The sequence below is a fragment of the Cricetulus griseus genome (assembly GCF_003668045.3).
Source record: "Cricetulus griseus strain 17A/GY chromosome 1 unlocalized genomic scaffold, alternate assembly CriGri-PICRH-1.0 chr1_0, whole genome shotgun sequence".
In the NCBI taxonomy this organism is placed as follows: domain Eukaryota; kingdom Metazoa; phylum Chordata; class Mammalia; order Rodentia; family Cricetidae; genus Cricetulus; species Cricetulus griseus.
In genome coordinates, this window is record NW_023276806.1 from 206,602,221 (window position 1) to 206,618,153 (window position 15,933).

Consider the following 15,933-nt stretch of genomic DNA (forward strand, 5'->3'; position numbering starts at 1 on the left):
GTTATTTTCAATGCCAAATTGTAGGGGAAGCTGCCCTGGAAGGCATGGGCAGGCACACCCATAAGTGGGCAGCTTCCCCTACAATACCTCTCTCAGATGACTTTAGGATTTAGTTAAAATAGATAGTTAGGATGTGACATAAGCAGATTATTGCATCTTCTTATATTTCACCTTTATGATTGTTAATTACTGTACACTGTTAAGTTTTAATCCTCTTTTAGACTAAAAGGGGAATTATAGGGGAAGCTGCCCGCTTAAGGGTGTGCCTGACCACGCCTTCGAGGGCATGGTCAGGGTGACATAGAGTAAGAGTTTCAGGGGGCTGGGTTTCACTTTCGGTTTTGCTTCTCGCTTGCTGTACAGACCACGCCGGCTGGCTAGGTCGCTCTGTAAGTAAGGCTTTTCCCTATTAATTACCCTTGTATTTCTACTTGGCTCCGTATTGGTAATTTCCCGCTTTACCAAATTTCCATTGTTTTTCCATGATAAGTATACTTAAACCTTTCTAATCTAGGATAATCTCAGACCCTCCAGATTACAATAGAAAATAGCAATGTGATTTGTCAAATGTGAACATAATTGTGTTGAGTATTCCTCCTGGTACATTATCCTTTTGACTGGTACCAGCAGCTCTATTCAAAATTCAAATAACCCTGGCAATCTTTCCAAACCACATTCTTTACACTCTCCTCATTTATTGTTACCATTTCATATTTTTATGTAACCAGCCACCTTGTCCTAAGCACTGTACCCATTTATTATTTAATTCTGTTTAGACCAAACTATACAAAGCTAACAGTATGTTCATATGCCTGCAGTGTGTCTGCTTGAGTACTATGACAACCCTGTCCCATTCCTGGCTTCAAACAACACAATCTATTTCCCTTTTGTGAGGATAAGGACAGGATTTCTAAAAATCATATTAACCTCCATTTACCAACTAATTTACAACATATTAGTGATCCCACATTATGAGGTTCACATTTTCTTCTATAAAACACATCTTAGAGGATTGTTGTATTCATTTTAATTGATTTCTAACTTTTTCTATAAATCCAAAATTCAAAAACTTCATAAGATTTATTCAGGAGCTCTTGTACATTTTCCCTTCTCCAGGGGACTATGTGTGTCTCTCTTGGGGTCCTCCTTGTTTCTTAGCTTCACTGGAGGTGTGAATTATAAACTGGTAATCATTGTTCTATGTCTAATATCCATATATGAGTGAGTACATACCATGTTTGTTTTTCTGTGACTGGGTTACCTCACTCAGGATGGTTTCATCTATTTCCATCCATTTTCCTGCAAATTTCAAGAGTCCCTTGTTTTTTTATCCGATGAGTAGTACTCCATTATGTAAATGTACCACATTTTCTCTATCCAATCTTCAGGTGTGGAGCTTCTAGGTTACTTCTAGGTTCTGGCTATTAAAAATAATACTGCTATGATCATATTTGAACAGATGTCCTTGTTGTATGAATGTGCATCTTTTGGGTACATGCCTAAGAGTGGAATTGCTGGGTCTTGAGGTAGAGTGATTCCCATCTTCCTGAGGAATCGCCATACTGATTCCTGAAGTGTCGGTACAAGTTTGCACTCCCTCTAGCAATGGAGGAGTGTTCCTCTTTCTCCACATCCTCTCCAGCATAAGCTGTCATTGGTGTTTTTGATTTTAGCCATTCTGACAGGTGTGAGATGATTTCTCACAGGTGTTTGATTTGTATTTCCCTGATGGCTAATGATGCTGAGTGCTTTCTTAATAGTCTCAAATAGTCTTTCAGCTATTTGAGACTCCTCTTTTGAGAATTCTCTATTTAGTTCTATACCCTACTTTTTAATTGGACTATTTGGTGTTTTGGTATTAGCTTCTTGCGTTTTTTTTTTTTTTTTTTTTTTTTTTTTTTTTTTTTTTGGAAATCAGCCCTCTGTCAGATGTGGAGTTGGTGAATATCTTTTTGCATTTGGTGGGCTGCCATTTTGTCTTGTTGACTGTGTGCTTTGCCTTACAGAAGTTTCTCAGTTTGAGGAGGTCCCATTTATCAATTGTTAATCTCAGTGTCTGTGCTACTGGTGTTATGTTCAGGAAGCAGTCTCCTGTAACAATTCATTCAAGGTTACCTCCGTCTTTTTCTTCTAGGAAGTTTAGTGTAGCTGGATTTATATTGAGGACTTTGATCCATTTGGATTTATGTTTTTGCATGGAGATGGATCTATCTGTAATATTCTATATGTCCACATCTTGTTATGCCAGCACCATTTGTTGAAGATGCTTTCTTTTTTTCCATTGTATAAAAATTTAGCTTCTTTGTCAAAAATCATGGATCTATCTGCAATATTCTATATGTCCACATCTCGTTATGCCAGCACCATTTGTTGAAGATGCTTTCTTTTTTTCCATTGTATAAAAATTTAGCTTCTTTGTCAAAAATCAGGTGTTCAAATGTGTGTGGATTAATATCAGGGTTTTCAATTGAATTCCACTAGTCGACCTCTCTCTTTTTGTGCCAATACCTAGTTGTTTTCTTTACCATATCCACTAATTATTTTTCATAGTAATTAGTAAATATGATATGTTAATATTCTGAACAAAGAATTGTAAATATATATTGTCACTAGTGGTAATCTTGTGTGCTTCTTTTAAATATTTTAAATCTGACAATAGTTTTCACAATAAACTTACTTGATGTAAGAATACTGTATAATTTAAGGTTATAATAGAAATTAAAGTATAACTCCAATTATTCAAGGGATAGAGTTGCCGTTAGGTATCTTCAAACATTTTCAGGCTTCTCATTTTTTTCTCAACATATAATATTATTTCTTTCTCCTGGCTGAAATGATTTAACATTATGAAAGTAGTTATATATTTTAAGACAGCTACATATTGTTCATTTGTTTTTAAATAAATCCATTACACCAGCATCAGTACTCCAACACAATAAATGCAGTAGATCAGAGGAATATGAAAAATGTTTTTTAGAGTGAGTATTAAATACTGGGGATAAAAATTACCCTATGTCTTTTCTTTCTCTACTGTTTTTGTCTGTATCTGTGTTCATGTAATGAAAAATATATTTTCTATAATTTGTGAGCAAAATCACAGAATTATGCTACATAGGTCCCTTTTTCACCTTGACTCCATGTCATCTTTACACAAAAGATACTTAAGTTTCAAGCATGGTTTATTTCATAAATAAATCATATTCTCTGAATCAGCCCACATAGTACTACTTTTGTTGAAGACTCTTCTTAAATGTCCCATCCACTAGCAAAGTTTTACTGAGATTTTATTACTTGGTTAAAATACTGTTTTCTCTGTGAATCTTCCCATATTTTCTTTCTACTACATTGTTACCTTCTACTTCCACTGTTATCAAGCTAGTCTTTTGCTAGATTTGCAATATTTGAAAGGAGTAGCCATTGTGCCCTACTTGATACCTCTACTAATTCCTTCACACAGAAACTTAACAGCAAGTAGGAACCTACAACTCTTGACAATTTACTTTGCAAATATAATGAAACAGCTTTGTGTGATTTCACTTTGTTCTTCAAGAAATATTTTTGATGACAATAGGTTCTTTATTCCCACAGAAGGAATAACTGAATTAAAATCTCTTTGTTTCTAATCAAATCTGAGAATGACATCAGGATTTGGTAGACATATGCAAAGTAACCAGGGTTCACATGCAGTTCTTACTGGATGTGTGTTGTTGGGTGTTTGTATCTCAAATCTATTTTAACCAGTTAATGAGTATTGGATGTTATTAATGTGGCTAAAGAGTCTCAGCTTCTTTTATTTTACAAAGAGATAGTATATTTTTGTTTTTAATTTAGAAATGTATTACTTGTCAACTACACTTGAATTGTTGCATTTTACCTACATAGTTTCTGATGAAAACTTAGTCTGGTTTAAATTACATACTCAAATGTGTGTTGGTGATACATTATTCATAGTTTATTAAAGCCACTGGAGATCAAAATAGCAAAGCAGCCATACTAGTTAGTCACAGAAGCCAGACACACACCTTTAATGCCAGGACTCAGGGGACAAAGGCAGATAGATCTCTCTGAGTTCAAGGCCACCCATGGCTACATGAGATTGAATCATTCTAAAAGAGTAACAGCACATGCCTTTAATCCTAGCACTAGAGAGTTATAAAAGATACAACCAATGTCTTCAGTAGAGTCTCAGGATTATTCTCCAACCATCCTAAGTAGAGGCAGCAGTCTTAGGCTTTCTGAGATCTCGTGGAGACAGACTCAGCCCATTCAGTCTGAGGTAAAGGTAAGAGCTTCTGGGTTAGCTGCTCTGCTTTTCTGATTTTCAGCTTGAAGCTTGAATCACAATGTCAATCTCTGGATCATTTATTTATTGTGTTACAGGTAGTGGCAATACCCATTCTTTTAAAATAATTCTTTTGTATTGTGTATGATAATGTAGTAAATTTGGGCTATATGCTAATTCTAAGTTAGTTAATTTCTATGTTTCCAATTATTTTTTTCTCATCATTTGAATCCTTCACATCTTTTCTTACAAAAGTTTTATTTTTATTCATTGTGCATAGAAACCTCCCACCCCTCCTTTTGCTACCCCCACATCCCTGACAACCCCCCACCCACCCACCATCAGAGAGGGTCAGGCTTCTCATGAGGAGTCAACTAAGCCTGGCATATCAAGTTAAAGCAAGACCAAGTCCCCGACCCCTATCAAAGCTGAGCAAAGTATCCGTTCATAGGGAATTGGCCCCAACAAGCCAGTTCTTGTACTAGGGATAAACCCTGGTCCCACTGTCAGGGGTTTCACAAACAGATCAAGCAACATAACTGTCACCCACATTAGGAAGACCCATGCAGGCTCTCCAGCTGCCAGTCCAGAGTCAGTGAGCTTCCACTAGCTCAGGTCAGCTGTCTCTGTGTGTATCCCCATCATTACCTTGACCCCTTTGCTCATACAATCCTTCTTCCCTCTCTTCAACTGTCGTCCAGGAGCTTGGTCCAATACTTAGCTGTGGATCTGCTTCCATCTTTTACTAGATGAAACTTCATGTTTCTCTTTCTGTGTTTCTGGGTCTGGGCTAGAGTCTTACATTCCATGTTGATAAACCATTAAATTCACCAGTGAAAATCAACCCTGTTTATGGTAAGTGGCCAGGCCACTTGAATAAAATATTATCAAGATAGATGAATGGAAAGAGGATATTCTTAAATCTCCAAAACTTTATACTGAAATGTTTATATATGAGTAATTTAAAAAATGTGGACAGAGAGCTGGGTCCCAAGTTATACCAGTTTAACAGGAATCTCAAACATGTTTCCCAAATTGCATTTAAAAGTATTTACTACTGGCATCAAGAATTTGACAACTTAGAAAAAGTTGAGAGTATCACTAGTTGTTAAACCACAAACAAATAGGAAGGAACACAAACTGAAGAAGCTTTGACATTGAGTTGCAACACACTCAACTGTCAAACTTCCAAAATAAACACTGGAAAGATAGACCTCTTTGTGAATGATTGTGCAATGAGATGCCCATAATACACTAAAATACAATCCACTGACTAGGCTAATTTAGCCATGTCTGCCACAAGGGAATTTTATACAAACTGCTATACCAGAAAAATCAATTTAAAAAATGAGATAAAAGTGAGAGTCACAGACAAAGTCAATGAAATTTTAATGGTCTGGCTATGAAGTGACACTAAACAGTCCCTTTTCTTGAAGACAAAATCCCTGAAGATGAAGCTATTGAGGGTTGTAGTTATCGAGCAAGCTAACTTCATTAATGTGCTATTAAGGGGTAGATCCTAGTTAAAGGATGCACAAAAGTAGATCCCATGCTTTTGGAAGCCAAGATTTCTACCATGAATCCATCTTTGTGCCTCTTCTCTTTCTCCCAACTCCTGATTGTTACAGATGAGCAAGGTTCTTGGCCACACAGCTCTACTGCCGTAATGTTTCCTTAAATCAGCCATAGTTCAGCATATGGAAATTTATGAAGCATTCAGAGGCAACATGCTTTTCTTTGTAAATATGTTTTACTTAAGTGTTTTGTCTCAGTGACAAATACCAAACACAAAGCTCCAAAAACACAGAAAATCAAAATATATTTTAGCAGTTGAGAAATGGCAATGATGTTCTGATTTCTACTGGACACTATAGCTTCTCCAACACATCAGGCTGGAAATTCTTGACAAAAATTGAATAGAAATTTTGGAAAATTGTTCATATTGAACAAAAGTTTCTCAAATAAATTGTGATTCTGTAGAGTTTTATTATAAAGGTAACTGTGAACACGAAATTATAAATATTTCATCAACAAAAGACAGTAAAAAAGAAGCAACTTTGGGAGTTGCTGGCTTCAGTTCATATTTCTTAGATACAATTTCAAGAATACTAACTAAAAATAAAAAGATAAGTTGGACTTCATAAAAGAAGAAACAAAGGGCTTAGGAAAAAGAAACACATTTTTGCCCTTTGATGGAAGAAATAAGAAAACAAAAAGAAAGTTCACAGCCTGAAGAAAAATATATTTAAAATCTTACACAATAATATGTAGATATTAAATATGAGCCCATGGTCCTCAGACTGATAGCTGGGAAACCAGCATAGGACTGTTCCAGACCTCCTGAATGAGTATGTCAGTTTGGAGATTTGAACAATTTATGGGGCCTTTGGTAGTGGATCGGTATTTATCCCTAATTGAGGAATGGATTTTGGGAGCCCACTCCACATAGAGGGATACTCTCTCAGCCTAGACACTTGGGAGGAGGGCATAGGTCCTGCCCCAAATGATGTGACAGACTTTGATGATCCCCCATGGAATGCTTTACCCTCCCTGGGGAGCAGAAAGGGGATGGGTATAGTGGGGGCATGGGAGGATGGGAAGCAGAGGGAACTTGTATTGATATGTAAAATAAGATTGTTTCTAATTTAAATTAAAAGAAATAAAAAAGAAGACTTTGACAATTGTGTGACAACGACAGTGAATCTCAGAATTTATTACCTATGGCAAGACATCTGGACAACAGATTAGATTTTTAAGAAAAAATGCATAGGTCACTTATTAAGAATAGCAGATTTCCTTTTGTAGACTTCTCTATCTTCTACTAATGGATGCACATAAGACAATGCATTAGATTTGCACCATTAGTGATCAGGAGATTCTATTTTTAAACAATTAAACCTTATATATAATTACAATTTCTATCTTCAATACTATAAACATAGCTAAATGTGTCTTAAAACAGGACCAAACAATTTCCAATGTCATATTCTGCCACTAGAAAAAAAATGGCCTTAACTGATCATGGTTTCCACAAAAACATCTTGAATGCCGTAAAAGAAGGAAGGTCTCAGTCATGTTTTACAACAGGAAGTCCCAATACCTGTTTATCTGTAAGATCTTGTAAGTCTTACTAAGAGAGTATTTGAGATGTATGTATGCTTCCTCCGTAGTTTTTCAAAATGATACCTGTAGCTTCTGCCTTTATTCCAAAGTTAGGTACTGTGCCTAATTTCGAGGTGATGGCAGAGTCTATTTCCTAGTCTTCATTAAGTTTATTACATGAAAGTTTCATTCTATCCTGATAGCCTTAGTTTCCAACCACTTTATTTTTTATTTAAAGAGACTGTAAACATGCCCATATATTACCTTTTATATCCTTCAATACACAATCTCTAAAACTTACCTGCTTAGAGTGTCAAATTATTCCTCAACTTGGTTTTGTTACAGAGGCAGATACGTATGTTCGTTCATTTTACTCTAAACATTATACCTTTTCCTTTCCTAACACTGGTAGTTGTATATTGGACAGATAACATTTATGATTTCAATAGGAGTTTAAACTGTAGCAAAATGAGATATACAGTTTGTTGCTTGAAAAAAATGGAAATAAGATTCTTTTGTTTTTACTAAGCTTTTTTTTCTTCCAGGTAAAAATTTGCACAGGAAATTAGCAAGAAGAACATCTATAGCATAAACGATTATAACACATCATTTCCTATGAAATATCATTTTGTCTGAGATGATTGCTTCAGAGGAGGCAGTGGGGAACATCAAGAACAGTTAAGGGAGATGACAAGAATATTAGCAGAAGCAGAGCAATCTTCACAATGAGATGTAAGTTTGCATAGTGTCACTTTATACACATTTAAAGTTTCTTTTCTGTTTGCATGATCCTTCAAAAATAATCTATTATATAATGCTTCAGACATTTTACCCTAGTGCCACTAGGTCTTCTGGTCTATATGGCACTGTGATTGCAGGTTTCTCTTCCACAGAATAGGGTTTCTAAAAGTTGTCAAGAATAAGACTTAGTTTAAGAGGTGCCAAGTGACATTTAGAAAATGGTGAGAGGGTAAAACTGACTACTATACTCAGAAATGACTGGTAACCCAGGACAGAAATAATTACAACACATATAAAGACAGGATTGCCATTTGGGCACCTAAAAGAGACATTATCTTTCAGATTGCATATGCCTTTGTAGAAGGGGATATGATAGTCTGTTCAGCATAGGCATATGAGCTGCCAAAATATGGTAGGAAAGTTAGTCTTACAAATTATGCTACAGTCTATTATACTGGCCTGCTTCTGATGAGCAGGCTTCTTGACAAGTTATGTATGGACAATGTCTATGAAGAGCAAGTGGATGTGTCTGGAGATGAATACAATATGGGAAGCATTAATGGCCGGTCAGCCTGTTGTCTTTACTTGCTATTTGGATGCATGTCTTGCCCAAACTACAACTGGAAAAAAATGTTTTGGGGGCCCCAAAGTGATCTGTGAATGGAGGCTTTTATGCTCCTCATAGTAACAAATAATTCCCTGGTGATGATTCTGAAAGCACAGGATTCAATGCAGAGGAATGACAGAAGTACAGCCTGAGTCAGAGTGTTTCAGACTACATGCATTGCCTAATGAAGATAATGAAGATGATTACAAGAACAATCCTTTTGATGTATAAAGAAGAACATAACTCCAGACATGATGGAAGGGATGTATAAGAAAGCTCATGCTGCTCTCTGAGAGATTCCAGTCTATAAGCAGAAGCCTGAGAGAAGTGAAGATGAAGAGGTAGACTGCCCCAAAATATCCCTTGCCCAGAAGAAAGATCAGGTTGCTCTAAAGAAGGCAAGCTTCCTCAGAGTTCAGGAATGGGCTGCTGAGAGCTAAAGCAATTTTCTATGAAGATATTTTCATAGAGAAAATAAATTTATTTGACCAAGAAGCTAAACAAAAATAACTTGTTATTTTCTGAAGTACCAGTGGCTTAGAATTTGCCTAAATAGAGCAGAATGTTTGTTTAATGCTTTCTACAGGTTTCCTGGTTGCAAAATCTATTATAATGATAGGACAGTTTTCAAAAGAAAGGATTTAATGCTTACTTCATTGAATACTATTAAAACTATATAATTTAAAAATAATATTATGTACACCAAAGAACAGCAGGTGCTTTTAACCACTAAACCATCTCTCTTGCACCCAAATCAAAAATTTTATTTCTCTAAGACAAACACATGGCAGTGACCTCACTGAACTGTATGATAAAGACACTGTTAACTTTCTAAGAAAGTTCTGGTGATATCCCAAACATACTTCCAAATATCTATAACAGTGAGTTAGACTGATCACAGTCTATATGCTCCTCAACATTGATGACATCAGTTTTAATTTTTGCTACAAACACAGCTGGAAGTAATGACTTGGTGTATTTTATGTGAAACGTTGCTAGATGGATTTCTACACACTTGTTGTTTATCCATGTATTATTTAGACAATTCATTTTCATTACCAAAGTTTTAAAATTAATTTTATTTAAAAACAATCTTATTTTACATACCAATCCAAGTAGCCTCTCCCTCCTTTTCCCTTTTCCCCCCACCATCTCGACATCCCACCCCCTATCCACTCCTCTGGGAGGGTGGGGCCTCACATGGGGATCATCAAAATCTGTCACACCATTTGGGGAAGACCAAGGTCCTCTCCCATGTATCAAGGCTGAGAGAGTATCCCTCCATAGCAAATAGGCTCCCACAGCCCATTTGTGCACTAAAGATACATAGTTGTTCCACTGCCAGTGGCCTCATAGACTGTTCAAGCCCTACAACTGACACCCACATCCAGGGGTGCTGGTTTTGGTTTTATGCTGGTTCTACCACTGTCAGAATGGGTCAGTGAGCTCCTACTTGCTCAGGTCAGCTGTTTCTGTGGGTTTCCCCAGCATGGTCTTGACTCCTTTCCTCATCACTCCTCTCTCTCTACAACTGGATTCTAGGAGTTAAGCTCCGTGTTAGCTGTCAATCTCTGTTTCTGCTGAGTGTGGTAAATCAGTCACATAAAGAAAACTATGTATGTACTTACTCATAAGTGGATATTAGACATACAGCAAAGGATAATCAGCCTGCAGTTCACACCCTAGAGAAGTTAGGAAACAAGGAAGAATAATCATTATTAAATTGAGTTGCTGAATTTGTGATAGTTCAGAAGCAATAACATATGAATATATAAGAGGATATTATCCCAAATATAACATGAAAAAAGAAAAGACTTGACATGTCACTTGTCCAGAAAAGGAAGCTATGGTGCTATTGTTTTGAGTTTCATAATCTAATTCTGACACATGGGGAGCTGAAGTGGAGACCTGAATGAATTTATTTAGGTAAGGATATATAAATCTAGAGAAGGGTTTCTACATGCATTTTAAATCCATCTTCTTTAATAGACAATAATATAATTTCTGCAGTAATGAATTGGAAACCCTGTAGGTATAAGACAAAAAGATTTTTATATTCTATAAGATATTGCTATAATCCAGTGTATTAGCCCTTCACAAGTGTTTAAATTGGGTAAGTACAAGAAGATGGGTTTAGTTAACTCTAATATTATTCTGTACCATGCTTTCTTCTTTGCTCATAATGATTCCTCATTTCCTCTTCTTTTGTATAAAAATGAATATAAGAAATCATTATCATAATAGCAGCAGTGTACTATAATTTCTCCTAGGGAGCTTACCATATGGTACCCTTCTCTTTCATATTTAATTTACCTTGATCTGTTAAATATCAAACTTGTAAGGAATCATAAGTCATGCTCATTAAAGTGTCATACACTTTAGAGAATCCAATGCCAAAGCTACATATATCCCTTTGATATGATAACTGATAATTTAATGTCAGACAACCAAGAAACTAAAATTCACTAAGTGCCTAAAAATAAAATATAGTTTCATAATAGAATTGTCACTTTTTTTGCTTACTCATTTTTGTTTTAGTAGTTTGTGTTTCAAATACAGATAGTTACAAATTAAATAAGTTAATATTTAAGTTGTCTAGCTGAAGTAATAAACAGCTGAAAATTTCTTATCCATTCTAAATTAGAGAAGATAAATAACATTAATGTTAATAACATTATTAATCAAAGAAACCAAAATCAGTTCAAGAGTTTTTATGTTGACTAAACTGAAAAATATTCAATGGTATCTAATATGAAAAATATTTCTATGGAAACGGTTAAATACCCATCTAAAGAGGCATCTGCAAACTATATAAAACTACTTTAGAAAGGACGGTGAAATGACTTGGTGTGTTAGATGTTTGCTGTGCAAACATGACCACCTAAATTTGGATTCCTAGTTTTCATGTAGAAGAAAGACATTTTGTCTCATATCTATCATCTAAGCACTGGTGAATGAAGACAGAAAGATCCTGGGCTTTTTCTGACTTTCCAATGTATAAAATTAATGAGCTCCAAGATCAGTGAAAGATCTTGTTTCAACATGTTAATATGAGAATTAGTAACTGAAAATACCCTAATGTCTGGTCTCTATCTATATGCTACAGCATAGATGAGTGCATCTGCACACACTTGCACACAGATGCTTGGATGAGTTCATCCACACATACTAGTTCACAGACCCATGGGTGAGTGCATCCACACATGCTGTACAGAGATGAGTGGATGCGAGCATCCATGCCCTCTTTTGCACAGATTCATGAATGAGTGAGTGCATCTACACACACACTTGTGCACAGAAGCATGCACAAAGTTTTATGGACAATATATTATTATATAACTTAGAAGATAATTAATAAATCATATAAATAAGTCAGTAAGTATTAAGTCCACATTTCTAAATAAATCAGACTACAGTATTATGGTGTCACTGAAGTATTACCATTATACAGTAAGTAAATTTTAAAATCATATTCAAAATCATATCACTTCTAGAGTGTTTAATTATACACCAGACATTGTGAACCATTACATAGTAATTTAATATGCTAGGCATGGAGAATCCACAGAAAAAATAGTGTTTTAAACTATCTGTGTGAAAGAGAGATATTGGGGTAACAGCATTATGATAAAACTGTGTTAACATGTAGCTATGTGTAACTACAAATAATCTAAACAAAGTGGATTCAAGACTAGAATTCTTTCAGTTTCATAGAACTATTTCAAAATTGAATCAAACTTCAATAATTATATTCTACTAGTCCTAAAAATCAAAATATCTATGATTATATATTATCTTATTCGAGGTAGAAACACTAGTATTTCAAAAGCAAGAAACAGCAAATAATAGTGATAATGTGTAATAAAAGGAACTTACATACTTTTAGTGAGGATTTAAATTAGTGGGGTCATTAAGGAAAACAGCCCATTTGTCTTCAAAAAGTTAAAAACAGGTCTATTTAATTATCCAGTGTGGGGACCCACAGCCCCAAGATGGCGCCTGACTGGATGCCAGGGAGACCGAGCTTAGCTATAAACAAGCCTTATTTGGAAGTGCTTAGTGGAGCTGGTGTGCCTCCTCCTTCTGTGACCTATCCAGGATCTCCAGGTGGCTTGAGCTAATTGGGTAATGAGCTTGCTTTTAAGGGGGGGGCGTCTGGGGAAGGTAGAAGCTGATATACAAGGTTCCTGAATAGACTGCTTGAAGAAGAGTCGTGGTCGTGTTTCTCTTGCTGGTCGAGATAAACGCAACAAGTGGTGGCCCATACGGGGAACCTCTCTCTGTGGGTGAATGGCTCAGAACTTCCTGCAGTCAGGGCAGTCAACTGGAAAGTCCCAGGTAAGTTGGGACCAAGTTAAGGACCTCAGTAAAGAGGCAATAAGGTCTCCAGTAAGGAGCGATAAAGTTCCAGGAATGGACAAAGTAGAAGTAACCAAAAGTGAAAGTATGGGGAATTTGGATGAGCAGTCTTCCCTTAATGCTCAGTTAAAAGGCGGTATTATGGTTTTGAACCAATGCATTGACCTAGTTCAGGAACAGGTCGATGCCCTGTGGCAGTTGGCACAACTAGGATGTGAGTGGAAGATGACCAGATTGTGCGTGACCTCTGTAATTATTCGTTAGCAGCCAATATGTCTAAAGAGCTTTCTCAGTATCTTTTAGGTAATTGGTCTGGCAACTTCGACAAATTGATGCAGAACCTGAGGCTCTCTATTGTGAATGTGAATTCCACCAGAGTCAATGTCTCTGTTGCTGAAGGACTGTCTGCATGGATCACTTAAGCCATGAATCATCTGAAAGAGTGGGCGGGAATGGATGCCCTGGGAGGAATGCTATCCTAGTTAATTTCATAGCCTTATGGTGTATCTGCAGGATGAGGGTCACACAGCAGAGAAGTAATGCCATGATTGCACAAGCTTCGCTGCCCTGGAGGCAGGGCAGTCACCTCAGCCTTGGCTAACAGTACTAACAGTACTAAAGATCTAAGCACTCATCCCGCTCCAGCTGCAAGACAAAGTACTGCACTTGAAGTCAGCATTTAGAGGCTTCATGAAGGGCATGTCTGATTGCATATGGGTTGGTATCGTACTCCCATCTCTGAGAAAAGATACCAGACAGGTGTGGCACCAGCTCAGCTGATAACTGTGTTATTTTTAAATAAAAAAGGGGGAACCTTGTCACGTCTATCTCGACCAGCAAGAGAAACACGACCACGACTCTTTTTCAAGCAGTTCATTCAGGAACCTTGTATATCAGCTTCTCCTTTTTCCAGCCCCCCTACCCCCCAGCAAGCCCTTAAAAGCAAGCTCATTACCCAATTAGCTCACGCCACCTGGAGATCCCGGATAGGTCACAGAAGGAGGAGGCACACCAGATCCACTAAGTGCTTCCAAATAAGGCTTGTTTATAGCTAAGCTCGATCTCCATGGCATCCAGCCAGGCGCCATCTTGGGTCTGTGGCTCCCCACAATCCAGTAATACTGCTTCTACGTTATATGAAAAGAAAATAAATTTCGCATGCAAAAATGATACCCACATATCCATTTGTATGTGAGGCTACAAATAGTAACTAATATAGAAATCCATCCCAGGTGACAACCAGAAGATAGGGAAGATTGTGGCATAAATTCATAGTGAAGTTTCGTTCAGCCACAGCAAAACTGAATCTTGCTGTTTTTCAGAAAAAAAAAATGGATGGAACGGAGAGATATGAAGTTGAGCACAATAAGCCAGGATTATGAAAACTAACAGGCAAATAAGCAAACAAACTGTGGTTTGAAAGAAAATGGCCACCAAGGGAGTAGCACTATTATGAGGTGTGGCCTAGTTGGGGGAAGTTGTGTCATTGTGTAGGTGGGATTTGAGGTCTATTTCTTAAGCTTCCCTCAATATGACAGTTGGTTGACTTCCAGTTTCCTGAAAAATGTAGTACTCTTAGACCCAGCACCACACTGGCGTGTACACTGCCATAATCATAATGGACTGATCCTCTGATATTATAATTAAGATACCCTCAATTAAACGTTTCCTTTATAACAGTTTCCATGATCATTGTGTCTCTACCCAGCAATAATAAGACTTACCTAAGATACAAACTAAAAGTGACAAAATATGTACTGCCAGGAATCATGAAGTATGCTAGTGAGATACAAGCACATTTGAAGAAGGGAAGATATGTCACTGCATGTTTATATGGATATCTCAAACTTAATTCTATTAATATACACAATTAATATGAATTGGTAAAAATGGGAACAGAATAATGATTATTATCATGATAAAAATATGGAACCTATAATAACTCCTTTGATGTATTTGGATACAACTGGATAAAAACATCAAGTAAGGACATTCTTCTCAGTGCTGAGTAGAAGAAACAGAAACTAAAGACAGAGTTTTCATGTTTAATTCTCAAAGTATTTTTCATGTGTGTCCTTAAATTTAGGGTATTTTACCCTGAGATATCCCGGGATATGTATTTATAAAGTATGAATCTGTCCTTTTAAGTGGATCATTATCCTTATTACATAATCTGCTTCTCTGAAGCAAAAAAGAGTGGAGTGTCCCTTGCTGTAGAAAAATTAATCAAATGAAGTCTTTAAGAAAGACATGGTAAAAATTTTCTTGTCTGAGGAAGAACTGTCATAGTATCTGTCAAAGAGCAATCTGGGTGATACAATACAGTTTATATTTGCTCAAGCCATATCTCATTTTTCTATACATTGAATACATACAATAATAATGAATCATTGTCTTATACAGTATTTCTGAATAAATTCTTTCCCAGATATCATTGAGTAATCGAATAATTGAGGAATATGCTAGATGCATTATGAAGATGCATGGTATCCATGATTTTTTATTGAATTTGATCTTCAAAATTTTACTACCTGTCCCGCGCGATCGTCTCGCCAGCAAGAATGACACAGGACACTTGGATGCTTCTGCAGTAAAGCTTTAATGCATCTTGAGAGAGAGAGCATAAGCTTACAGAGCGGAGACCCCAAACTCCCAAAACCCATCCCTTATAAAAGCTGGCAACTGCCGCCTCGGACGTGTTACCCTCTGACTCGCTGCAGCTCATCGGACCATATGACGCCACGGAAGAGGAAGAGGCAGAGACCAAGGGATGGAAAGTTACCCAGTGCCTGCGCACTAACTTGTTTACACTCTGTGCCTGCCGGATGCAGGCACCATCTTG

At 36.7% G+C, this 15,933-nt stretch overlaps 1 long non-coding RNA gene across 2 annotated transcripts; it reads left to right on the forward strand.

Annotated features, from left to right (window-relative positions):
* The first annotated feature begins 345 nt into the window (after nt 1–345).
* LOC103160321 lies at nt 346–15,726 on the forward strand. 2 transcript variants are annotated; one of them, XR_003479923.2, is made up of 3 exons: nt 346–389; nt 7,930–8,116; nt 15,520–15,726. It is a non-coding gene; the product is annotated as an uncharacterized LOC103160321 (long non-coding RNA). The 2 variants fall into 2 exon arrangements; XR_003479924.2 differs by lacking the exon at nt 15,520–15,726 and adding an exon at nt 8,849–9,220.
* The last annotated feature ends 207 nt before the right edge of the window (nt 15,727–15,933 follow it).